The 25,291-nt window shown below is 42.7% G+C and overlaps 1 protein-coding gene and 1 non-coding gene across 2 annotated transcripts in view; one reads left to right on the forward strand and one right to left on the reverse strand.

Annotated features, from left to right (window-relative positions):
- ERLEC1 (endoplasmic reticulum lectin 1) overlaps positions 1–25,291 on the forward strand; it is a 548,089-nt gene that overhangs the window by 161,365 nt on the left and 361,433 nt on the right.
- LOC126025258 (U6 spliceosomal RNA) lies at positions 3,991–4,094 on the reverse strand. The gene has a single exon (XR_007501291.1). It is a non-coding gene; the product is annotated as a U6 spliceosomal RNA (small nuclear RNA).

Here is a 25,291-nt window from a genome sequence, read left to right on the forward strand (position 1 = left end):
TCATGAAATTTTACAAATTAATTTAGTCAAGGTTCACCTGAAAGAGAAATTTCTCATCATATTAATGTTGTTTTTCTTTCTAGGTATACTCATTTAACGACTTTCACTCTTTTTATTTTAACATCATTGCTTTATTTCCCTCAATTTAGGTTTTAAGACGCTTACATAATGATAATTTTAGGTGGACTTTCGTCACAGTGCTTCTTGCCTATGATTGATTATCATAAAGTTACTGTTATACAATAACTTTGTATATATACTGATATACATGTATAGTAGAGTTGTCCATGTTTGTATTACGCATGAAATTCTCTTTCAGATCTGCTAGGCAAAAAAAAAAAAATTTTTTAGTGAATTTGAAATGATTTATCTAAACAATTGCCGGCTATTACATTTTAAGGAGCTTTTAATTGATTCAGCTGAATTCTCTTTTCTTTTGCTCTATTTTGGATCCTTTCCAACAAATATTTTTTAGTATGAGTGAGTGTTATGGCCATATTTTTTGTGAAGTCTGTGTATGTATGTCTTGTTTAGTGTCTGTCTGTTCTGCATATTTTGTATATAGTTTCCTTTTTCCTAACTTTATCTTCCCCAAATTAGTCTTCCTTATCCTTCCTTCTCTCTTCCTAGTCCTTAACATTTTAATTTTCAGGATTTCACATGTGCAACCCATCTCCTTCACCCACAACTACAAGCTTCCTGATCTCGGCAGGAAGAAGAAATCCATGACTGTTGGAGTTTTACACCATATATGCTGCAAACTTGTTGGAAATGAAGCCACCTGGGATTTGTGTCACAATGTAACACCAGAGAAAAGATCCATGGACAAGACCCACAGTCTCTGGATCCCAGTTAAACTGTGATATCTGAATTTCTGGTTTTCCATCCACATACAAAATGCTATTGTTGACCGTTTCTACAATGGCTACCCCAAGATTGCACTGATCCCAAAGGAAATACAGAAGCCCAACCAACTTATGATGTAATGATGTAACGCTTGGGGATGCCCCAACACATGGATGACTGTACTGGCCTTCCTTCTTCATTCAGCTTGATGTTATCTCCTGTACAAGGCTTCAACCCGCTTTTCCAGACCCATCAAGTGTCTTCTGCCGGTCTTTTTGGAGTTCCAGACCCCTCATATTTACAGATTGGTATTGAACTCTGTAGAAATTACATCTGTTGTTTTTCCTATAACTGTAATCCTTTGAAGTTATGTTTGGTACTACACTTCTTTTGACTATCGTAATTAATGTTTTTCTATTTTGGTTTTTAATATTAGGAATCGATGTTGTATTACATTAATGTTTTGCTTTCTTGACTTTAGGTTTGTGAGTTAGATATTATTGTCTATAATTTCCTAAATGATATTTTTGTCTGTTCTCAGGGTTTTTTGCTGGGCGCATCATAGGCAAAATACTAGGTTTATAGAAGGTTCCATCCATTTTGGATGGGCCCTCAAGTTGTTTATTTACACAGGGAGGGTCTCTGCCTTAAACATTTTGTTTTGGTTTGTGACTTAAGCTCCCATCTATAAATAGTCGACATCAATTTCAGACATCTTATGGACTTCAGACAGGATTAAGAACTTGGACTAAGTTCAGATACCTATTGATCATCATTGCAGTGGCTCCCCACTGTGCAGAGGGTGTATGAGCTTCTTCTTCTGAAATAAAGGCCTAGTTCAATGCCCTCAAAGATGGGCTTTTTTTTTGTTGTGTATGTAAATATTTTGGGGGATTACTATGTTGCTCACCCTAATCTGATTAGGTGATTGTGCCCTACCCTAGGGTGTGACCTGGCATTCTGCCCCCACCCCAGGGTAGGACCTGATTCTGCTTCCACCAATGGTGGGATCAGATACCAACCAATGGTGGAAGCAGAATCAGGTCCTACCCTGGGGTGGGGGCAGAATGCCAGGTCACACCCTAGGGTAGGGCACAATCACCTAATCAGATTAGGGTGAGCAACATAGTAATCCCCCAAAATATTTACATACACAACAATATCCCACCACTGCCTTTGGGCCTTGAGGTGTTTCTTGTGATGGGTCTGCTATAAATCTTAAGAATGCTTCTTTAAATGTAATTTCCCTTTTTGATCTTTCTGCTTTCAGTATTTTATCTCTATCTGTGGGATTTGTCATTGTGCTTCTCTGAAGTGGCTGAGAGGCTAAGTAATATCCGGCATTTATTGTATCATCACAGCTGCCATCTTCATTCTCTATGCATGGTGGAGACCTGCGTTGTTTCCCCATTGTTACACTTGTAGCGTGGTCTTTTCTATGTGTTCTGCTGGAGTTCATTGACTAGGATATGTGCTTGGTTGCAAAGAGGAGCAGAGCAACCATGCTCCTCTGGCCCCACCTTTCATGGGTGGGTCAGCTCACCTCTGTTGATGTGCAGTCAGTGATCTCTTCTGGACAGGGTGGTTCCTGGCAGCAGCAGTGGCAGGTCAAGATGGCACCTGTGTAGAAATGCCTAAAAATCTATTTTATAATTACATCTCCTTTGATGTAATTTAAAATTTAATCTATTTTTAGAACTGAAGAGATAGTAGAGTGGTTAGGGTGTTTGCCCTGTATGAGAGGAACCTGAATTTAGACCTCAGCACTCATAGTTACCCTTAGCACTACCAGGAGTGATCCCTGAATGCAGAGCCAGGAGTAAACCCAGTAAGCCCTGAGACATCTGGGCATGGCCTAAAACAAATTGCCCCTAGCAGGCTCAGGGGACATATAGAACACCAAGAATCAAATCCAGGTTGGCTGCGTACAAGGCAAACGCCCTACTCCCTGTGCTATCACTTCAGCCCCAGTAGCAAGTTTTCTTTCATAGGAATTGGTCTGCTTAAATGGGCTCATTGTGTTTCTCTATGAAGGATTTAGCTTGAAAATACTTAGATCCTGCTGTTTTAAGGCACTAAGGGCAGAGCAGACCTGGTTGTAGAGTACCTGTCTCTTGTCTTATAGGTCTGAGGCCCAAGAGTCTGTCCCTAGTACTCCTCCTGCCTGCCCAAAGGAAAAAGGGTTCCTGAAATAGTTAAATCCCCTTGCTAGGCCAGTGGCTGAATTTCAGTTGGGTTGGCATTCTGCTTCCCCAGCTCCTAAAGAAGTACTTTTATCTTGTCTGAAGGATAGAAAACTTAATCAGAAACATAATCAGGCAGAAAAGAGAGGAAAACTTAATCAAAGTTCTGCATTTGCAAATCCCTCCAGATACGTCAGAAGTCCAATGAGCAGGGACCAGCCTCAATGGTCCAGACTCTGAGGGAAGTTATCCATCACTGGCCACCAGCACACCCTTTCTGAAGCATGCTTCCCTTTTCTCTTTTACCAAAACACTTTTTGTGGGACGTGGTTCAAAGGATGGGCACACATGATTTACATGTGGAAATCCTGATCTCTAGAAATGCAAGGTCCCCCAAACAGAAGTAGCTTCTGTGCACTGCCATGTATGACCCCAAACCCAATCCCAATGGAAAAGAATGAAAGAATAAAAACGAGAAACAGAGAAATAAGAAAGAAAGAAAGAAAGAAAGAAAGAAAGAAAGAAAGAAAGAAAGAAAGAAAGAAAGAAAGAAAGAAAGAAAGAAAAAGGAAGGAAGACAAGAAAGAAAGAAAGAAGAAAGAAAGAAAGAAAGAAAGAAAGAAAGAAAGAAAGAAAGAAAGAAAGAAAGAAAGAAAGAAAGAAAGAAAGAAAGAAAGAAAGAAAGAAAGAAAGAAAGAAAGAAAGAAAGAGGGGGCCGGGCAGTGGCGCTGGAGGTAAGGTGCCTGCCTTGCCTGCGCTAGCCTAGGACGGACCGCGGTTCGATCCCCCGGTGTCCCATATGGTCCCCCAAGAAGCCAGGAGCAACTTCTGAGCGCATAGCCAGGAGTAACCCCTGAGCGGCACAAGGTGTGGCCCAAAAACCAAAAAAAGAAAGAAAGAAAGAAAGAAAGAAAGAAGGAAAGAAAGAAAGAAAGAAGAAAGAAAGAAAGACAGAAAAAGAAAGAAAGAAATTTGCTTCACAAATTTGTGTGCCATCCTTGAGCAAGGGCCATGCTAATCTTCTCTGTATCAGTCCAATTTTAGTACCGTATTTGCCGGTGTATAAGACGACTGGGCGTATAAGACGACCCCCTAATTTTGCAGTTAAAATATAGGTTTAGGCCTATATTCACTGTATCAAACAGAACGTTCCTGTGCTGCAGCTGTACGTACCACAGTGAGCTAATCACAACAAGCAAAGGTTCAAAGGTTCTACTGTAATAGACTTCCTCTCTGACTCTGGCCAATCTGAGCAGGCTTTTGACAGTGTAGATTTGGGTCCAGAACATTGTCTAGTTTGCATGCCTAAAAAGCATGCTAGGATTGGCTGCATTAGAGAGGCGGTCTGAACAGCCTTGCAGTGATTAGTGCAAGATCAAGATGGAAAATTCGTTTTGTGGCAATATTCAGACAATTTTCATTTAGTGGCATATTGAAACATTTTTCGAGATATACTCGGCGTATAAGACGATTTATATAACCGATTTATATAAGACGTATATAACCGATTTTCGGTTGACTTTTTTTGTTTGTTTGTTTCAAAAGTCGTCTTATACGCCGGAAAATACGGTATATGTGCTGCTGAAGCGAGCACTGCTAGAGTATTTTAATGTGTTTTATTATTTATGTATCCATATATTTATTTATGTATTTTGAACTCAGGGCTTCAGAAATGCAAGGAAAATGCCCTTCCACTGATCTATATCTTCAACTCTAGAGTATGTTTTAAAATTTTTTTATTTCAAAAATGAAGGAGCCAGAATGATAACACATGAGTAGGGTGCTTGTTTTGTACCCTTATGCTTGTTTTGGCTCACCTAGGTTTGAATCTCAGAACCCATATTCTGGCAGAATCCCATGTTCTGCCGATATAAAAACAGAAGAAAAAAAAGAAACCTGATAATTCTTTCTAGAACATTAAAGTGGGCCCGGAGAGATAGCACAGCGGGTGTTTGCCTTGCAAGCAGCTGATCCAGGATCAAAGGTGGTTAGTTCGAATCCCGGTGTCCCACATGGTCCCCCGTGCCTGCCAGGAGCTATTTCTGAGCAGACAGCCAGGAGTAACCCCTGAGCAATGCCAGGTGTGGCCCAAAAAAAAACAAAACAAAACAAAAAAACAAAAAAAAGAACATTAAAGTGACTTTCTACTAGGTTCTACTAGGTTTTTTCATGATGAACCCTTGTAGAGATTGGGGTGAAGATTTCCTCCGGATGTAACATTCTCTAAAACTTTCCTATGTGGTGGAATGACTCCAGTTTAATATTCAGTGTGACTGGCACTTTCCCTTACATAATAAAGGAATTAAAACATACAGTAAGTAAAACAAGCGAGCTTTATTGAGACGACTGTGCATCGCGCTTCCTGGGAGGCGGGAGAACAGATCTATTCTTGGCTTTGAGCCTCCTGATTCAGCCATGTCCTGTCCCTGGCCTGGTTCGCCCTTCTTGGAGGCCTAGAAACACCTCTTCTGCCCCAAGAGTCATTCTAAGCATCACTTTCTTCCTGACAGTGTCCTTGAGTTTGAGAAGGAAGTTGATTTTTTTCATATCTGTGAGGTACCTTGGCAATTCTGTACTTTTGGAAGTTTTTGCTTTGTTTTGTTTTTGTTTTTTGTGGGCCATACCCAATAGTGCTCAGGGCCCACTCCTAGTGACCATAGTGCATTTCCAGGATTGAACCCTGACTGACCCTGTCCAAGGCAAGCACCTTGCCTGCTGTCCTTTCTCTCTGGCACCTGCAAATCTGTTTTCCTCTCTTTAAACTGCTTCTTTTTCTTTTTTAAAAATGTGTTTGGCTACCAAGTCATGTTTAACTGGCTTCACGTCCAGTTGACTTGGCCAACTGGGTCAGATGGTTCAGCAGTGGTCCTGGCTGTGCGGTGCTGTGGATCATAGGTTTCACCCAGTAATACTCAGGGGTCTGTATACTGTCAGGGGCTGAACTGGGGTCTGTACATGTGCCCCTCTTGAAAGCTTCTTGAGGGCAAGGCCATAGACAATGGTATTACACATCATATATATGTATACATAAGCACATATTTATAAGCTTATTTATCAGGGCACTCACTGTAGTACTATGCCAAACACTTGCAACACTATATAAATATTCAGTCATTTAATTCTCATTATTGTCTCATGACTTATATGTTATTGTCTCCACAGTATACATGAGGACCCCGAAGTATAGTGTTAAGTAACTTATTTATTTTGTTCAGATCAAAAGTGGATGCTGGGACCGGAGCAATAGCACAGCGGTAAGATAAGATGCATACATAAGCCTTGTATGCAGCTGAGTCAGGAGCGATTTCTGAGCGCAGAGCTAGGAGTACTTCCTGAGAATCGCTGGTTGTGGCCCCAAAACAACAACAACAAAAGTGGATGCTTAGCTTAAAGCAAGCCTTTTCTTTTCCATATTTATTCAATACCACATACATGTCCTGCACTATTTTGGTACAAGGATGTAGAAATGGGCATAAAGCAGACTCCCCCCCACCATGGAATTTACATTCTAGTTGGCAAATATGTGTTCCTCAAAAATATAAGTTAGGGGCCGAAGCGGTGGCACAAGTGGTAGGGTGTTTGCCTGGCACGCGCTAACCTAGGATGGACCACAGTTTGATCCCCCAGCGTCCCATATGGTCTCCCAAGCCAGGAGAGATTTCTGAGAGCATAGCCAGGAGTAACCCCTGAACGTCATCGGGTGTGGTCCAAAATCAAAACAAAGCAAAGCAAAAAAGGCAAAACAAAACAAAGCAAAACAAAAAAATATAAGTTAAGGGACCAGAGTCATGGCACAATTGGGAAGATGTTTTCCTTGCATACAGCTAACCCAGATTTGACTCCCAGAATCCCATATAGGCCCCAAGTCTTTCCAAGAGTAATTTCTGAGTGCAGAGCCAGGAGTGAGCCCTGAACACTGCAGGATATGACCCCCAAATCAAAATCTATATAAATATATATATATTTAACATATATATGTTAAAACATATTTTCTGATAAATGGCAATAAATTCTAAGAAACAAAACAAACAAAAACAACAAGGGAGAGTAGAGTTGTCTGAGCAAACAACCTTCCATTTGGATGGAGGTGCCAAGTGAAAATCTGGAAAGTTCTTCTAGAGAAGATCTAGAAAGGCAAAAGGACCCTGATTGGTCCATCTTGGCCTGTGGTTACTAAGGCCTTTCTTAATTGGGTGTTACGGCAGGAAATGACCACAGAGGGAGGAGCAGAACAGGACATTGTGTGCTTCAAGTGGCCAGAGGATTTACTCATAGGCTTTTCAGTCCTTTGATTGGTTTTTAAAGCAAAATACTCGTAGAACCAATCTAAAGAAGGTTTGATATTCTGAGAATATAAAACTACAGGATACTGTTTGCTATTGGGCATAACATGGAAGCAACTGCACTGACTTAAAAACGTCTTTGGGCAGCATGGGAGAGACTCTGTGGGTAGTTGTGGGTGGACAAGCTGCTGCCGAGTCAACTGGAAACGGTGAGGCCGTGAGAGAGTAGAGTTGTTTGGGGGCAGAGTCAGCCTGGCAGATGCTGGCAATGGCCCGCCTGGCCTGGCATCCAGGCCTCTCTGCTCAATGGAGCTGTGTGCTTCGGTGAATGAATGTGTTTTTGGCACCCCATGAACTGATTTTGATTTATTAAAGCTCATGGGCCCTCTTTTCCATTTGGATGGTGCCCGGTAAACCAGGAGCTCGTTGAGACAGACACTATCTGGGCTAGAGCACATGCAGGAAAATGGAATGTCAGCCTGGGGGTGAGAGATGTGCTCTGATGGGAAGGGGAAGGGAAGGAGAGAGACAGAGAGACAGAGAGACAGAGAGACAGAAAGAGAAAAAACCAGAGAGAGAGAGAGAGAGAGAGAGAGAGAGAGAGAGAGAGAGAGAGAGAGAGAGAGAGAGAGAAAGAGAGAGAGAGAGATCACTGACACTTCACAGCCCCACAGGAGCTAGCTGAGAGGGGACTGCTGGTCCTGGTTTCCCAACATGTTTGGGCTCAGACTGTATGTACAGATGTCATCCTCCAGGAGGCAAGACAGGCTGAGATGATTTTCTTAATTGCAGACTTCATGGACACTTTGTGCTGGAAGTGAGGGCAAGTAGGTATTATTTCATCACTTATGAGTCATCACACTCACTTGTGCACCCCATATTTCCTATAGATCAGAGTGGAACCCTAAGCTGAGATAATGGGGACATTGTCTGAGAATGTAGAAACATGCCTGTATAAAGGCATTGCTCCACTGATAGTGGTCCCGGGACTGGAAGGGCCTACTCAGTCATTTCGTTTCCCTGCCATTATGTCAGACAAAAAGATGCAAATCGAAAAGCTCAGCAGGCCCATTATCTAGGCCTTCGTACCAGTTATCCTCTGTTTTGGGTCAAAGGATTGGATTAGATTTGAAAAGAGTTGGAGTTACATGAGGCATAAACTGTAGCAGTTTAGGCCTAGCAAAAGTGTTTAGTCCAGGTTGACTAAATGCCCGCCCCCCACCCCCATTAGGTTCTGGCTTATGACTATTATTGAAATAGTTTTTGGAAGTACTTGTCCTTTTAAAATTATTTCTGGTGCTGGAAACATATTTTTTAAATGTGAAATGAATTTATTATTATTTTTTTTGGTTTTAGGGCCACACCTGGCAGCGCTCAGGGGTTTCTCCTTGCTCTGTGCTCAGGAATCAAACCTGTCAGGTTCGGGGACCATATTGGATACCGGGGATTGAACCTGTATCAACCATTTGAAATCACTCTGGTCCCTGAAATTGATTTTTTATTTAAAAATAAAAGGTGTTAATATATCATGACCGTTGCCCTATGTGGAAAAGCCTCAGCTATCCACATGTGTTTAGAAACTCAGTTCTAGAAGAAAACTGTCCCATGGCCAGCAAGGAAAACTGGGCCCAGAGATGTAGGGAGCAAGTTCCTTCCTACCAAGGCCAGTCCATGGTGGCCCATACAAAGTGTTCCCGGGGATCTCTCCCTCTCTCTAAATATATAATTTTTTTGGTTGCTATTGTTTTTTTTTTTGGGGGGGGGCACACCCTGTGATGCTCAATGCTTCCTCCTGGCTGAGTGCTCTGGGATCCCTCCTTGCAAGTATTCAGGGGCTGCTGGGGACCAAACTTGCATCAGCCTTGAAAAGCAAGTGTCCTGCCCACAGTACTATCTCTCTGGCCCCTCTCCAAATGCTTAAACCAGGGGTTTTCCTTTACTCAGGCTATTAATGATGATCTGATAATTCAGTGCTATGAATTTCCGGATGAGAGGAATGATGCCCCCTAATTTTTGTCTTGCTATAAAAAAGGACTTCTGGGCCGGAGAGATAGCATGGAGGTAAGGCGGTTACCTTTCATGAAGATGGTCATTGGTTCGAATCCCTGCATCCCATATGGTCCCCTGAACCTGCCAGGAGCGATTTCTGAGCATGGAGCCAGGAGTAACCCCTGAGCACTGCCGGGTGTGACCCAAAAACCAAAAAAAAAAAAAAAAAAAAAAAAAAAGGACTTCTATAAAATTGTGGAAAAACAAGAATAAAAGGAGACCTGAGAAATGGCATAGGGGCACATGTCTTGCCTGCAGCTGACGTCTGTCAAATACTGTGTGCCATCCATGCCCTGGAGGCCCCAGCTTGCACCCCAGGGTCCTCACACTTAATATCTGTTCTCTTTGCTGAGAATCATTGACCCCCATTCCTCTGCCCCTGACCCTCCCTCCTCACTTCTCTCCCACTTGCTTCCCTCCTCCCTGGATGGTCCCCTGTCAGGGAGCCACTCTGACCTCACTTTCCTCCCTGACTTAGGTCTCTCATCTCCTCCACACTTATCTCTTCCTGTTTTTTCTTGGTCTCTTCATCTCACTTGTTTTCTTTTCTGTTTCTGTATCATGCCAGGGACTTATTCAACATCTCCCCCCATGCAAAGCACATGCTATCCTGCTAGACACACCGTGGGCCCTCTGCCTCCTGCTCCTTTAACCCCATCTCTTTAATTCCTTTTTAATCCCTTCAAATCCTCTTCCAGTTGGCTGCTACTCTCTTCCTGTGCCTCAGTCCTTCTTTGTATCAGCCTCGCCCTGTTTAAATTCCTCTGGTTTTGGCTCTTTATACCACAGTGACTAATCACCATTTGATCTGGCTGGTAGAGGGCACAGGTGCTCTGGGGCTCCTGCTAAATCCGGTCCCAGGGAAGAGAAGAAGGCGATTTCCTGGCATGAAACTCATCCAACCCAGCCCAGACTACACACAGGAAGCCGACCCAGACTCTGCACACAACCCAGGCTAGTGTGTTAGCCATGACAAGTTCACAGCTGTCTACATTTCAGGCTGCTCTATGCTGAAGCTGGGTCCTAGGAAGTTCCTTGTTTCTGGGGTTGAGGGTGGGCGTGGGGTTCCTTCGAAGGCCTGGGAGAGCTCCTATTTCCAGAAGAATACAGTGGGTGAATGTGAGAACTGTGCAATGGTTGAGCGTGAGAACTGTCTCATGGATGAATGTGACAATCATGCAATGGAAGACCATGAGAACCAGGTGATGGAAAAATGTGAGACTCTTGTGGATGGATGAGTGTGGGAATCATGAGATTGATGAGGATGAGAACCATGCTTCAGTCTCAGAGACAAGTCACCGAGTGCTGCATTGACTCAGACATGAAAGGGCAAAATCAAGTCCCAACACAGAGCTGCAGAGTTACACTGAGCATGAGGGGGCAGTTCTGGGGATCCATCTCATGGCCTAAAACCTGGAAATGAGATGCTGTCACCACTGTTTACTTTTTTCTGTCTAAGTATTCTAGAGTCTATTCTTTCTTGTGGCGCTGTCTTTGAAATACAACCCTTGTTCTTGAAGGCTGATAACATTCATGGTGTTTTCAGTAACTCGTAGCCCATTCCTTGTTGTGATGAAGAGCACTGTGGCCCAATGTCCACACTCAAGAGTCTTGACCTTTACTGAAGACAGAAGCAGCATATGAGCTGGGGAGCAGCAGGGCTGGAGAGGCAGCGGGATCAAGTTTGCATCTTGAACAAACCTTTTAGGGTCTAGATTAAGCGTAAGGAGACGGAGAAGTGGAGGATATTGGTTTGACTGACCCAAGGGGCGAGGCTGTCATGATGCAAAGATGTGAGGGTGTAACTGGACCTATGTGATTGGATATGGGGTAGTTTTGGGGAAAAGCCCCAGTTTTCTGCTTTCTGAGCTTGTGTGGACTTTCTGCATCCACCAACTTTGTTTCAAACCTTACTAGCTACCCAAGACTTAATGACTGATGGAAATTATTGTACTACCAGCTCTACCTAGAACCCTGACTCTGTCAGAGTTGAAAGAGACAACTTCCAAGTTGATCAAGAAGCTGCCTCAGAGGCCAACTCTGAATTCTGAGCAGGCACCTGTTCTCAGCTGTCACTGACGAAAACAGATACAGTTGGTCTGGGGCACACAATTTGTGTGCTGAGGATTCCTGGTGCTACACACACCCCTCTGCTCCCACGAGTAGGCAAAGAACCATATTTGGGGAGCCAGGATTGGGCTGCCATCTGCTGTGTGTGTGATTTCTCCTCCTCTTTCCACTCTCTGGTGAATGAAGCATTGTACAAGCAGCTGCTGAAAGCTGATAGGTCGCATCTTCATTCATGAGAACATTCAGATTTGGGGGGGTTTGTTTCAAGACATTATTTAGAGCTATTTATTTATATTTAAGATTTATTTATTTAAAGGTGTTATTTAAAGGTTGTGTTTATGTGACTTCAGTTGAATGGATTCTTGCATAAAGTCCCCTGTCTTCAGCAATTATGCCACAACTGAAGAGAGGAGAACTCATATTACTTTTTGAGGTTCAAGGCTCTGCAGCGTGAGCCAGACCATGCTTAATACGCTTCCAAACCTGGCTTAACTAGAGCTTTACCCAAAGCCATTACATTCCTATTGCTGTGCATTTATTTTGTACCAATTGTTCTGCCAGTCAAAACAAATAGATATTAAAACACATATAGTCGCTTATTTATTTCACACTCATGCTGACTGTGTAACATAGATATTACTGATTCTCAGTTCAAATATAAAAGAAATGAGGTCCACATTTAGAAATTTGAAATTCAAACTTGGCTATGTGTCACTGGATTTATGCCAAACCATTCTCCAGAAAATCATCTAACCTGCCATTTATTATTTTTTATTCTTTATAAATTGCAATCAGCTGGTATCTCATGACAGCATACTATTTTGTCTTAAAATAGAAAACAATGTATTTTTCTTTCTTATGCAGATAAAACATAGACAAATTGATAAGTAAATAAGGCAAAGAGTTAAAGAAGTAGTCAAAGGAAATTAAAGTAAGTGATTAAAGGAATCACTGGGGCCAGAGAGATGGTACAATGAGTAGGTTCATAATCATGGTGCTTGAATAAAGATTTATATTAAAAAAAGAAATAATGATGTTTCATACTTCTTTAAAAATAACAAAAGCTGCTTGTTTTTATTTTTATTTTTTTATTTTTGAGCCACACTCAGGGGTTATTCTTGGCTATGTGCTCAGAAATCGCTCCTGGCTTGGGGGCCCATGTGGGACATGGGGGGAGGGATTAAACCATGGTTCAACCTAGGCTAAGGTGGGCAAGGCAGACACCTTACCGCCTGCACCACCGCTCAGGCCCCTGTTTTGTTTACTTTTTGGGCCATACTCGGTGATACTCAGGGGTTACTCCTGGCTATGCGCTCAGAAATAGCTCCTGGCTTGGGGGACTATATGGGACACGGGGGAATCGAACCGAGGTCCGTCCTAGGCTAGTGCTTGCAATGCAGATTGCCTTATCTCTAGCGCCACCACTCTGGCCCCAGAAGCTGCTTGTTAAGAGAAATAAATGAATTGCTTTTGATCTTTTTGCCAAAAAAAAAAAAAAAAAAAAAAAAAGAATTCAGTTGACTCACATTCAACTCCCAGCAGCTTCCCTTTTCATCCGCTGATCCCCACCAGGAGTGATCCCTGAGCAGAGTGGCAGGAATAAGCCCTGAGTACTACAGTGCCCCCCCCAAAGCCAAAAACTAATTAAGAGGCAAAGAAATCATGAGGGGCCAAGTTGATAGCAAGTGTTTGACCCAGGCACTGCCTGGCCCCCTGAGTGCAGCCAAACATTGTGTTGATGGCCCTTGTATCCCAAGGGCCATTTCCAAAGCATCAGGCCCTTACCACCCACCTGAGCACTTCCAGAATGGAGTTGGCACCCTGCAACCCTGTCTTAGCCTGACTTCTCAAACAACACTAAAAGGAGGAATAAGGAAAAGAGGAATCCATTCTGGAAACTTGGTCAAATGCTTTTCAACCTCGTAAGATTGTTCCATCTGACTTCTATAAAGGAGGGTAAGAAATAGGAGGAGAATTATTGTAAAATCTCCAACAAATTCCACTATAGTAAACAAAAAACACTAGGTGTGATGTCAAAAGATAAGATTTAAGGCCTTTGCCTTACATTTCTTCTACCCTGCTTCAAATCCCCATTACTACTTATGGTCTCCAGAGTACAGAGCTAGGAATAACCCTGAGGCACTGCTGAGCTATGGCCCAAAACAAAAAGAAGCAAACAAACACCAAGAAAAGATGAACTTTGGATGCCAGAAATCACAGATTTATGAACACGATCTAATCACTTGATCTCTGAGTGGAACCTTTGTTCAATGAACTGGATGAGCATGAAAGAATATATTGAGGAAGAAATGAATGCTATAGGTAGAATTAGGCACCAGACATAAAGATGCTGCTGTTATCTTATTTGAGGACTCCGAGCTGGATTTTTGGAAGTGTCTGAAGCCAGCGATGTCTGTGCCAATATGAACAACCACATCACTAGTAGCAGAGACCCAACCACTATGGAAATTTTGTTATTTGCTTAATTTTCACTTTTTTTTTGGTTATATCATCAATGCTCAGAGCTTACCCCTGGCACTGAACTCAGGCAGAGTGGTTGGGGGACTTTATGGGATGCTGAGGATTGAATCCAGGTCAGCTGTATGCAAGGCAAGTCCCCTCCCCACTCTTCTGGCCCTATAATTTTCTCATTTTATACTCTTGTTACAATAGTTCTATGAGTCATTATCATTGCATAAAAGTTACAGAACAAAAAACTAAAATGAAAAGTTCTTCACGTTGAGGAATCTAAAATAAAACCAGGATTTAATTCTACCTTTCACTGTGCACTTCCCCTCTTAGAATATTCATACTTAATACCATTTATGGGGAAACTGTACCTTAGGCATTTGTAGTTAAATTTAGCAGACAATGCTGAAAAATGAGATTAAGGGAATATATTTAGAGAGAAAATGTACTTAATATGAATTATCTATTAGAAGAAATCTGAGTTTCAGGTATTCCTAGAGCTCAACCTTGCAATTAATTATTCATCACTAAAGGAAAAAAACACGTGATAGCTATACCTAAAATCTTTTTCCAACATCTCCAATTGAATTTATATCTCAAAATGATTTAAAGGAGATAAAGTGATAGATATATGATACCCTCAGTAACAATATTGCAAACCACAGGGTCTAAAATGGGAAAAAGAGAAGAAAGAGTGAGATTGAAAGAAAGTGAGAGTGACAGAGAAAGAGAGTGAGACAGAGAGTGACAGAAAAAGAGTGGATATAAAGTGATATAAAGTGAGATATATAGAGAGAGAAAGAGAGAAGAAAAAGTCTGCCTTGGAGGCAGGCAGGTGGAGGACAGGAGAGAAACAGGGCACATTGGTGGTGGGGCATGTGCCCTAGTGAAGGGTATTGAACATTGTATGACCAAAACTCAATCATGGGCAAATATGTATATGAGGGGAAATCAGCATATTATGAACCACGGTGCTCAAATACAGTAATTTTAAAAAATGATTTATTTTTCCTAGAGGGCATGTCCTATACTTACTGATTTAGTCACATAGTAGAATAGGAAAAAAAAGCCTCAGGAAAAAAATAGCAAAACTTAACAAAACAGAAGATATTGACCAAATCAGCAACTCTTTAATGTTAACACTTAACTTGTTTGTCTTGTATAACTAAGGGCTGCAAGCACAAATTATTTTATTATTAGCCCAAGCGCTTGGGTTATTTTAGGCATGAAATATTTTTAGCTCTTGTTGTACAAGCCCGAGGACTTCAGTGAGACAGCAGGGAAGGAGAGGGAACACACACTTTTGGGTGGAGGCCTCTCATCTGGCAGGAAATCGATCAGTCCAGTGTGTCATGGGCAGCCTGCCAAGTCTATTTTTAAACTCTGATGTTCCTATGGTAGGTCCATGAGGATTCTTGACACTCTTGACTTTAATCTGTATCTTTTGCTCTTTCATGGCAGGAGAAGAGGGGTGACTTTGAATCAGGTTTGCAAAGTCCTATTCATACTAAGCACTCTTTGGTCTGGCCTCCTCCTCACTTGCCAGAACCCCTGGGACATGACCCTGCTTTTAGGGAGGGTAGTGAAATACCACCTTGGACTACAGGAAGGCACCTGACTCAAGCTTGGTCAATGATCTTCTCTCTCCTGGCATTTAGATGAAGTAAGTCTGGCTCTAGTTTATATGGACACTCAAGGGCTTAGTCATACCCATTATTACCCTGTAAAATAAATCACCCATCATGAAATCACCTCACACACCATATTTCCACCTCCAGGCAGTTGGATCTGATGTAGGTAGCTGCAAAGGATTAATAAATTAAGCCACTCAGGGGTAAGTGGCTTCTCCCTTGTGGTCTCTTTGAGCGCCAAAGCCGAACAGCTCTTTCTGTCCCAATTCACCAGGAGGGGGAAGGTTGAGAGAGACAAAAGTACCTATTAAGGTGGGCTTTTACATATGCAAGGGATAGGTTTAAAGAAAAGTGGAAGATGGGGGAACACCTTTGTTTCAGGTTAATAGCGGGGTGTCATTTTACATTACTCTATTAGAATAAGAAGAGAGATAATTCTGTAGGACCAAGTCCAACTTCCAACAGGTTTTCTAATTTTGGGGCACCTTCTTTGACTTCATTTCTGATGCTGAATTCTTTGGGAGGCCCATCTTTAGAATAAGTGCCTCTTTCACTTTGCTAATGATACTATTCATTTTATGTTATGTGTACCCAGATTTTTTTTTTTAATTTTAAAATAGGAGCTTCGCAAATAGTGGGAGAGTGCAGTTAAGGCAAAGAAGGAACCACTAGGACAAATGTTGGAATTGATCACTCTGGACAAGAACTGGGTGCTGAAAGGAGATAAAGTGATAGGCATGGTACTTCTCAGAATATAGCAAATCATAGTGTCAAAAGGAGAAAAGAGAGAGAAAGAGAAAGAAAAAGGAGAGAGAGAGAGAAGAAATGTGTCTGCTCCAGAGACAGGCAGAGAGGAAGGAAGGGGAGAAAGAGGGTGGGAGGAAACTGGAGACATTTGTGGCAGGAAAACTGCACTGGTGAAGAGTGTTGGACATGGGGCCGGGAAGGTGGCGCTAGAGGTAAGGTGTCTGCCTTACAAGCGCTAGCCAAGGAACGGACCTCGGTTCGATCCCCCGGCGTCCCATATGGTCCCCCCAAGCCAGGGGCGATTTCTGAGCACATAGCCAGGAGTAACCCCTGAGCGTCAAATGGGTGTGGCCCAAAAACCAAAAAAAAAAAAAAAAAAAAGAGTGTTGGACATTGGGTGTAGGACATTGTCTGACTGAAAATCATGAACAACTTTGTAACTGTATATTTCACAGGAGATTCAATTAAAGAATTTCTTTTAAAAATAAATAAAATATCGGCATGGGTGTCTCAGTGTGCCTCAAAATGTAAATGACATTTGCACCTCATGTTTTTTGTTATTTATTTATTTATTTATTTATTTAAAGAAAATGCATCACATAGTTGACATAGTTGATCATAATACATTTGTTTTCAGACAAGTGAAAGCAACGTTATTGAAAACAATAGGAAAAATTTAAAAATAGAAGAGAAGAAAGAGGGACTGGAGTGATAGAACAGCAGTAGGGCATTTGACTTGCATGTTGCCGACCCTGGAGGGACCTGGTTCAATTCCCGGCATCCCATATGGTCCCTGAGTCTCCTAGGGGTGATTTCTGAGTGCAGAGCCAGGACTAACCTCTAAGCGCTGCCGGGTGTGGCCCCAAAACCAATCAATCAATCAACAATAAACTTAAAAAAAAGAAGAGAAGAAAGAAAGGAAAATAGAAAAAGTACAGTAGATAGCACATTTTTGAAAATTATTGTATCTCCAATGAAGTCATTAATACAATGGCAGAGATTTAGTAAACTTTCATTGTTAGCTGTTTATTCTTTTAAATTGGTGTGTTCCTGTAGGGATGACAGTGTCAAACAAATGAAATTGTCCAGAAATTCAAAGCACTATTACTGACACTATGATTTTAGAGGCATGTACTCAGCTGCCAGGCCTCCTGCAAGAAGGAAGATAAGGTTGAAGGGTGCCTGCACTCACTCCAAAAAGCTCTAGTGTGCCAGAGAGATAACAAAGTAGTACGATGTTTGCCTTGCAAGCAGCCGATCCAGGACAGACGGTGGTTTGAATCCCGGCATCCCATATGGTCTCCAGAACCTGCCAAGAGTGATTTCTGAGCACAGAGCCAGAAGTAACCCCTGAGTGCTGCAGGGTGTGACCCAACCCCCCCTAAAAAAAAAAAGCTCTGGTGTATTACCCCCCAAACCAAGGGAATCTTAGAGGGTCACAGATGAGGCAGGACCTTTGGGGAAAAGGTGATTCTGGATTCTGGGTGATGGAGGCATCATGTGTGGCTTTGGAAGGGCTTGACCCACCCTCCCCTCTCAAGATGGCTAGTTTTCTCCTGCATAGGCTGGTGTAGCTATGATCATTCATGGCTTGGTTTTGACATCTAATTTGAGAACAGTCTATGAAACTGGCTCAAACATTGTGCCCCAAGTTTTTTGCAGCATTATCCACAATAGTCAGAATCTAAAAACAACCCAAGTGTTCAAGCCCAGATGACTGGATAAAGAAACTATGGTATATTTACTCAATAGGACATTACTAGGCATAAGAAAAAATAAAGTCATGTAATTTGCTGTTATATGGGGATACCTGGAGAGTATCATTTGAATGAAATTAGTCAGAGAGAGAGAGAGACCACATAGAATGATCTCTCTCATATGTGGGTTATAAAGAAATATCATGATGGAATAACAAAGATGTTGGAAACAAAGAACATGAGGACTGGTCTTTATCAGTGGGAAACACGTCACTTGAGGGGGCTTGAGGGGAGGACAGAGAGGCGGCAATGACTATGGTGACACAATTAAGAAATAATAAATAGGGCCCAGAGAGATAGCACAGTGGCGTTTGCCTTGCAAGCAGCTGATCCAGGACCAAAGGTGGTTGGTTTGAATCCCGGTGTCCCATATGGTCCCCCGTGCCTGCCAGGAGCTATTTCTGAGCAGACAGCCAGAAGTAACCCCTGAGCAGTGCCAGGTATGGCCCAAAAACCAAAATAAATAAATAAATAAATAAATAAATAAATAAATAAATAAATAAATAAATAAATAAAAAGAAATAATAAATAAATAATAAAATAAAATATGAACATAGGGCTGTTGAGATGGCCCAAAGGGCTAGCTGACCCTGGTTTCAGTCCCTGGCATCATTAGATATATTGGAAGGACAGTTTAAATTGGCTACAGAGAAAAACAGGTCTAGAAACTACAGAGTGAGCCACAAGCTGGAGACTTACAGTTGATGAGTACATGGGATGGATCATGTCTGAGACCATTTGCCTTGGGATTCCTCTAGCATTGGGAAATAAGTCTTTGGTTCTGTAATGGCTGCTAAGGAGCATCAAAGAAGACTCAGTACATTATGAAGTAATAATTTGCTATATTCTAAATCTAGCAACTTAAATCTTCATCTTATCCAAAAGCATCCTTAAAGAGACATTGAGAACAATGTTTAATCACATATGCAGGCCCTGTGAGCCATTTGAGTTGACTCATAAAATTATGCAACTATCTCAAAATCTTATTCTTTCTAAATTCTCAGTGGTCCAGAGACAGAACAACTTGAGGAAACAATTGCTAATTTGCCTGAATTGTAGTTCTAGATATAGATAGTTTCTGTGCACTATAAAAGTTCCATGGGCAAGTGAGTGCTTGACAGTCTAATTAGACTGTTCAGAGTTAATAATGGGCTGGTAAAAATAATTTATAATAATAAAATGCAGGGCCAGGGAGATAGTTGAGTGTTCTGGTGGCTCATACTTTGCATGGAGAAGCCTCAGTATCCCTGGTATCACAGGGTCCCTTCCCAGATACATGAGCTCCAGCCACTGGACTTTCCTTAGCCCCAACTTACCAGAAGTTTCATTATTGTCACTATAACTTATTTCAAGTTATTTTCCCACCATATTGGACCATCACTTCTTTTGTTCTCTTGACCAGGTGTTTACTTTTATTGCTATATAGCAGTCTATTATTTTAACTTTTCACTGATCTGTAAGTCACCTGAATACACTTTTTTCCTTTGTAGATACTGCAGAATGTATGTGTGTGTGTGTCCTGAGAAGTGTGAGGCATAGTAGTATACGCAGGCCTGTTACTCTTGTGATTTGGAGGGGGAGTGGTTATACTTGGCGACACTCGGGGGCTCTGCACTCAGAAATTGCTCCTGACTGGCTTGGGGGACCATATGGGATGCCAGGATTAGAACCACCATTCGTCCTGAGTTGGCAGCATGCAAGGCAAATGCCTTACCATTGTGCTATAGCTCCAGCTCCTGCTCTTGTGATTTTGTGAAATAATTTAACCTTCAGGTAAAGGTATGTGGTCTAGGGGAGCGGAGAGATATCATGGAGGTAAGGTGTTTGCCTTGCATGCAGAAGGATGGTGGTTCAAATCCCAGCATCTCTTATGGTCGTCCCCCCCCCCGAGACTGCCAGGAGCAATATCTGAGGATATAGATCCAGGAGTAACCCCTGAGCACTGCCAGGTATGATCCAAAAACCAAAAATGAAAAAAAAAAACAACCCAAAAACCAAAAAACAAACAAAAAAGATATGTAGTCTACCTAGCTATTGGAAGCTGCATTTTTATACTTGATCTTAGCCAAAAGGCCAAGAAGCAATGGAAGCTGCATTTTTAAATAGAAATACAGGAATGGGGAGATATATCAATGGGCTAGAGAACATGATTTGCATGCAGGAATCATACAAATACAAGGTACATTTCTGGTACCAAATGGTCCCCCAAAACACCAGAAGCAATCCATGAAGTGAATCCATGAATAGGTAGTCCCTGAACAACCTAACCACTGTCAAAACCCTAATATATATATATATATATAAAATCCATTTTCATTTTCCCTATTTTACATTATAATGCCTAATTAGTAAGCACATAAAATTCTTTCATAGCAAAAATATTTTTAAAATTTAACATAACTTTCTGCTAATAATCAAGTTTTCAACCTTGTATTCACTCTTATCACACAGCCTTTCTGTTTGCTGAATATGGATTATAAAAACAAATCTAGGGGCCCGGAGAGATAGCACAGCGGCATTTGCCTTGCAAGCAGCCGATCCAGGACCAAAGGAGGTTGGTTTGAATCCCGATGTCCCATATGGTCCCCCGTGCCTGCCAGGAGCTATTTCTGAGCAGACAGCCAGAAGTAACCCCTGAGCAGTGCCGGGTGTGGCCCAAAAACCAAAAAACAAACAAACAAAAACAAAAAAAATCTAGACTAAATTTCCTGCTTCTGATGGCTGTTCAGGAACTGAGATCCAGGTTAATATTCTTGCCTCATGAGCAAGGCCCAAGTTCATAGGTAAGCTTGACCAATAATCATTGTTTTCTCAGGGAAATTGCAGGGAGACAAGTCACTGGCGTGCTGGGTTGTCAAGGTAACAGCTTCCCATGTCTTCCCAGTAACGGGCTGTTCACACAATTATTGATGCCAACTCAAATGTTAGCTTGTGGCCACAAGCCAGGGGTCAGCATGCAAAAGAGACCAACTTCTTCTCCTGTAGGATAATCAATATGACCATTAGTTTTCCAGACTGAGAACATTGCAGGCCAAGTGGTATGATTCAGATGTGGCACCTTCATTTCTGGTTCTCTCTGAAGGCTACGTCAGTCTTCTCAGTTTCATTCCATTTATTTGTGAGCTGGAAAGAGTCTAAACCTCACCATTGACCCAGAAGGTAAAACTGGGGTAAGTTCCAAAGTGTAGCTATACTTCAGAAAAATGAAAGACTCGGGCCCGGAGATATAGCACAGTGGCATTTGCCTTGCAAGCAGCCGATCCAGGACCAAAGGTGGTTGGTTCGAATCCCGGTGTCCCATATGGTCCTCCGTGCCTGCCAGGAGCTATTTCTGAGCAGACAGCCAGAAGTAACCCCTGAGCAGTGCCGGGTGTGGCCCAAAAACCAAAAAAAAAAAAAAAAAAAAAAAAAAAAAAAGAAAAGAAAGAAAGAAAAAGAAAAGGTGGCTCAAGTAGCCAGAGCACCTATCTTGCATTTGATCCTGGTCCAGGTCCCCTCACTCTAATAACCAGGGGTGTGGACCCCTCAATCTTTGTGTGTTTTTGTTTTCTTTTTTTTTTTTTTAAGCCACACCTGGTGGTGCTCAGGAGTTACCCCTGGCTCTGCACTCAGAAATTACTCCTGGCAGGCCAAATGGGATGTCGAACCAGAGTTAACCACTTATAAAGCAAATGCCCTGCCCGCTGTGCTATCTCGCCCTTCTAGTTTTTTTAAAAGTAAACCCAGGAGGCTAGAACAAGTTCAGTGCATACAGTGGTGATACATGTTTTGTACTAAAGGGGGGGGCACATCTGGCGGTGCTTAGGGGTTACTCCTGGATCTGTACTCAGAAATTGCTCTGGCAGACTTGGGAGACCATATGGGATGTTGGGGATCCAACCTGAGTTGGCTGCATGCAAGGCAAATGCCTTACCACTGTGCTATGGCTCTGACTCCCCCCCCTCCAATGTTTTGTACTATTAAGAGGGTTTAGGGATAAGTGAGAGCCACATGGACCATATGGACCATATGGACCACATACTTGTCTTTCAGGAATCCTGGTTCTGTCTCATATACCCCATGTCCCTTCACAACTCCCAGGAAGGACCCAATCTTATCTGGCTCAGTCTTATCTGCCATGAAGCTGATCTGGGGCTCAAGGTCATTCTGAAAATAGTGAGTGACGTCCATATTCCCAGTAATGGATCACAGTGTAGACATAGTATGCTCTCAGCACCAAGAACCTGTGGCATACACACAGACACACACAGACACACACACACACATACAGTAATCTGGTGTCAAAGTGTCTTCCCTTCATGTGTGAGATCATGAGATCCACCCTCACACCCACCATGCCACTGAGCGACCACCTTCCACATTTTGCCTGTGTAATCCTGGCACTCAGCAACAACAAAGTGCAAGGAAGGGGAAGGGCAGTAGCACAGCATGCAGCAAACCTAGGGTTCAACCTGGCATCGCATAGGTGCCCCTAGCCTGCCAGGAGTCATTTCAGAGAGCAAAGCCAGGAGTAACCCCTGAGCTCTGTAGGGTGTGCTTCCCAAACCCAAACCCACCAAACAGAAAGCCCCAAAGGCAGGCTTTTCATGCCAGGTGGAGGGGGAGCAGGTGGGTAGGACTCCTGAACCTCAGGAATGCTCCACAGGGCAGTCAGTGCCTTAGGATCTCAGACATGCCCCCTCTTCAGCGCTGCTTGGGTTGGACCCAGCCACAAGCAGGAGCACATGCTCTGCTTGCTGGATTTTCTCCTGCTACCCAGCTCCCCTGAGCACTGCCTGCAGGGACCCTCCTGACACTCCTCCCAAGTACTGAGCCAGGAGGATTCCCAGACTACCCCCTAGGGGTGGTATCCCTAAACCAACAAAAAGATTGTCCAAGGATGTCTTAGCATTTGGGTTCTCTCATAGTTGACAACGAATTCAGGTTTGATCTGTCTCTTTCGGGGCTGCTGGAAGCACAAGTGGAAGTTTCCATCCTGGAAGGAGGGGATTTTTCACATCTAATATTGAAAGGTATTACTTGATAGAAGAGGGAGTGCAATTGCTGCAGCTGCCAGGCATTGGCTGGTCCCTGCATTGCCCTCTCTCTACTGCCATAGTCTGGTCACAGTCCTGGAAGGACGTGGGAGCTCAGAGACAGTCAGCAAGAAAGGATGTGGGAGCTTCAGAGAACCCCAACAAGACATGGCTTGGTCCAACACACGTCTGTTCCTTAGGAAGGGGCCTGGAACTGTGAGCAGGAGGCAGATTTTTTTTACACTGAAAAGATGTGTTTCTGAAGTTTACAGTTTTCCTTCAAAGAGCAAAACTGTGAAGAGAAAAAATGAAAGGTGGAGGGGAAGTAGTGAGGGGAGAACAGGGGCTAAAGGAAAGCAGCCTTGGGTCTCAGTGAAGAGCATGTGGGTGAAGTGTAACATTCTTGGCACTTTTTGGAAGGTTAGCTACTGACAAACATGTTGGGGAGGGCTACAAACAGAATTGCTAGTCCAGACCTACGGACCTTGTAGAATAGGCTGTGGGCACCACTGGTAATCTAGCTCATTACAGTTGAGCAAGCAGGCCTGTGAGGCATCAGATTCATAGTCTATTGGTGAACAAACATTCTTAACTTCATCTGTCAGTGCATTTCTCGTTTTCTCAAGAAAACGAGTCTCACAGTTGTTGGGGCCTGAGCGATAACACAGCTGGTACTGCAGTTGCCTTGCTGGGTTTTATCCCCAGCATCTCATATGGTCCCCGAGTCTGTCAGGAGTAATTTCTAAACACAGAGCATTGCTAGGTGTGGCAAAACCAAACAAAGTAATACCTTCCAGTTGCAAGAAGTGCCATTGATTTTCCTTCTTAGTTGTTAGCTTCCTTATTTATCAGTGTGACCTAACACTCTCTTGCTACTCACATGAATGCACGATATATGGATGCAGCTTGTCCAAATAATACCACTTTCAGTGGCTAGAGACAGTGTATATACAACCCAGCTGAGCCAGGTGCAAGTTCCAGCCAACCCCTGAGCCTACCACAAGTGATCCTGAAAGTCAAGCCTCAGGATGGGTGAAAGGAAATCTAGGGACATCGGTGGCAGGAAGAGTACACTGGTGAAAGGTGGTGTTTCTATGGCTGAAATGCAACCATGCACAATTTTGTACCCATGGTGCTTAAATAAAGTCATTATATATATTACATATTATATATATTAAATATATGTGTTCTTTCACTTCCACTTACTCATCTTGTTACTTTCCCTTTGCCTTTTTTTTTTTTTTTTTTTTTTTTGGTTTTTGGTTTTTGGGTCACACCTGGTATTGCTCAGGGGTTACTCCTGCTCTATGCTCAGAAATCGCTCCTGGTAAGCTCGGGAGGACAACATGGGATGCCGGGATTCGAACCACCATCCTTCTGCATGCAAAGCAAACGCCCTACCTTTGTGCTATCTCTCCGGCCCCTACTTTTGCTTTTTGTTGTTGTCATGATGAGTGGGACAGCAGGGGAGTCAAAAGCACTTGGTTGTGGTTCTCACAAGCTTTTCAGTTGTATAGTTTGCCATGGCTTATTCACTATGTTGAGGTGCTAACACACTAATATGTGGTGCTTACCGGGGGCCAAGGTTCATTTTCAGCTGAGATCACAAATAATTGGTTGTAGTGCTACAGAGATCCCAGACTGGTTTGTGGTACCGGATTTACCCAAATGACCAGCAGCATGTAGGGCAGTACAGAAGATCAAATTCTGAGCTTTGAGGCCAAAGTCATGCACAGCAGGTCGGTACTTTCCTTGCACGCAATATGGTTTCCAAAGCCAGGAAGTGTAGAGCCAGGAATAAGACCTGAGTACCGATGGGTGTGATCTAAAACCCTAATAAAAACAACCAAATCTCCGTCTCATGCCTGCAGGACAGATCCACTGCCCTGGCCTTAGGCTCTTCACAACCGTTTATAAAATCTGGTCTTATAGAAGGGACCAAAGCAATAGCACTGTGGGTAAAGTGTTTTGGCCTTGCACCCAGCTAGCCACGGATCAATAGTTAGCATCCCATAAGGGTTGGTCCTCTAATCCTGGCAGGAAGGTTTTCTGAGCACAGATTCAGGAGTAACCCCTGAGTGCCTGATTACCGCCAGGTGTGGCCCAAAACACCAAAATAATAAAAATAATAATAAAATCCGATCTTACATGATGATGAAGGTGAATGTAGCAAAAACTCAAGCCTAGTTTGATCAAATCTCTGATTTCTTTTTGAGTGAGATAATTGTAAATGGTACACTA

This window comes from Suncus etruscus, chromosome 12 (assembly GCF_024139225.1).
Source record: "Suncus etruscus isolate mSunEtr1 chromosome 12, mSunEtr1.pri.cur, whole genome shotgun sequence".
Lineage (NCBI taxonomy): Eukaryota > Metazoa > Chordata > Mammalia > Eulipotyphla > Soricidae > Suncus > Suncus etruscus.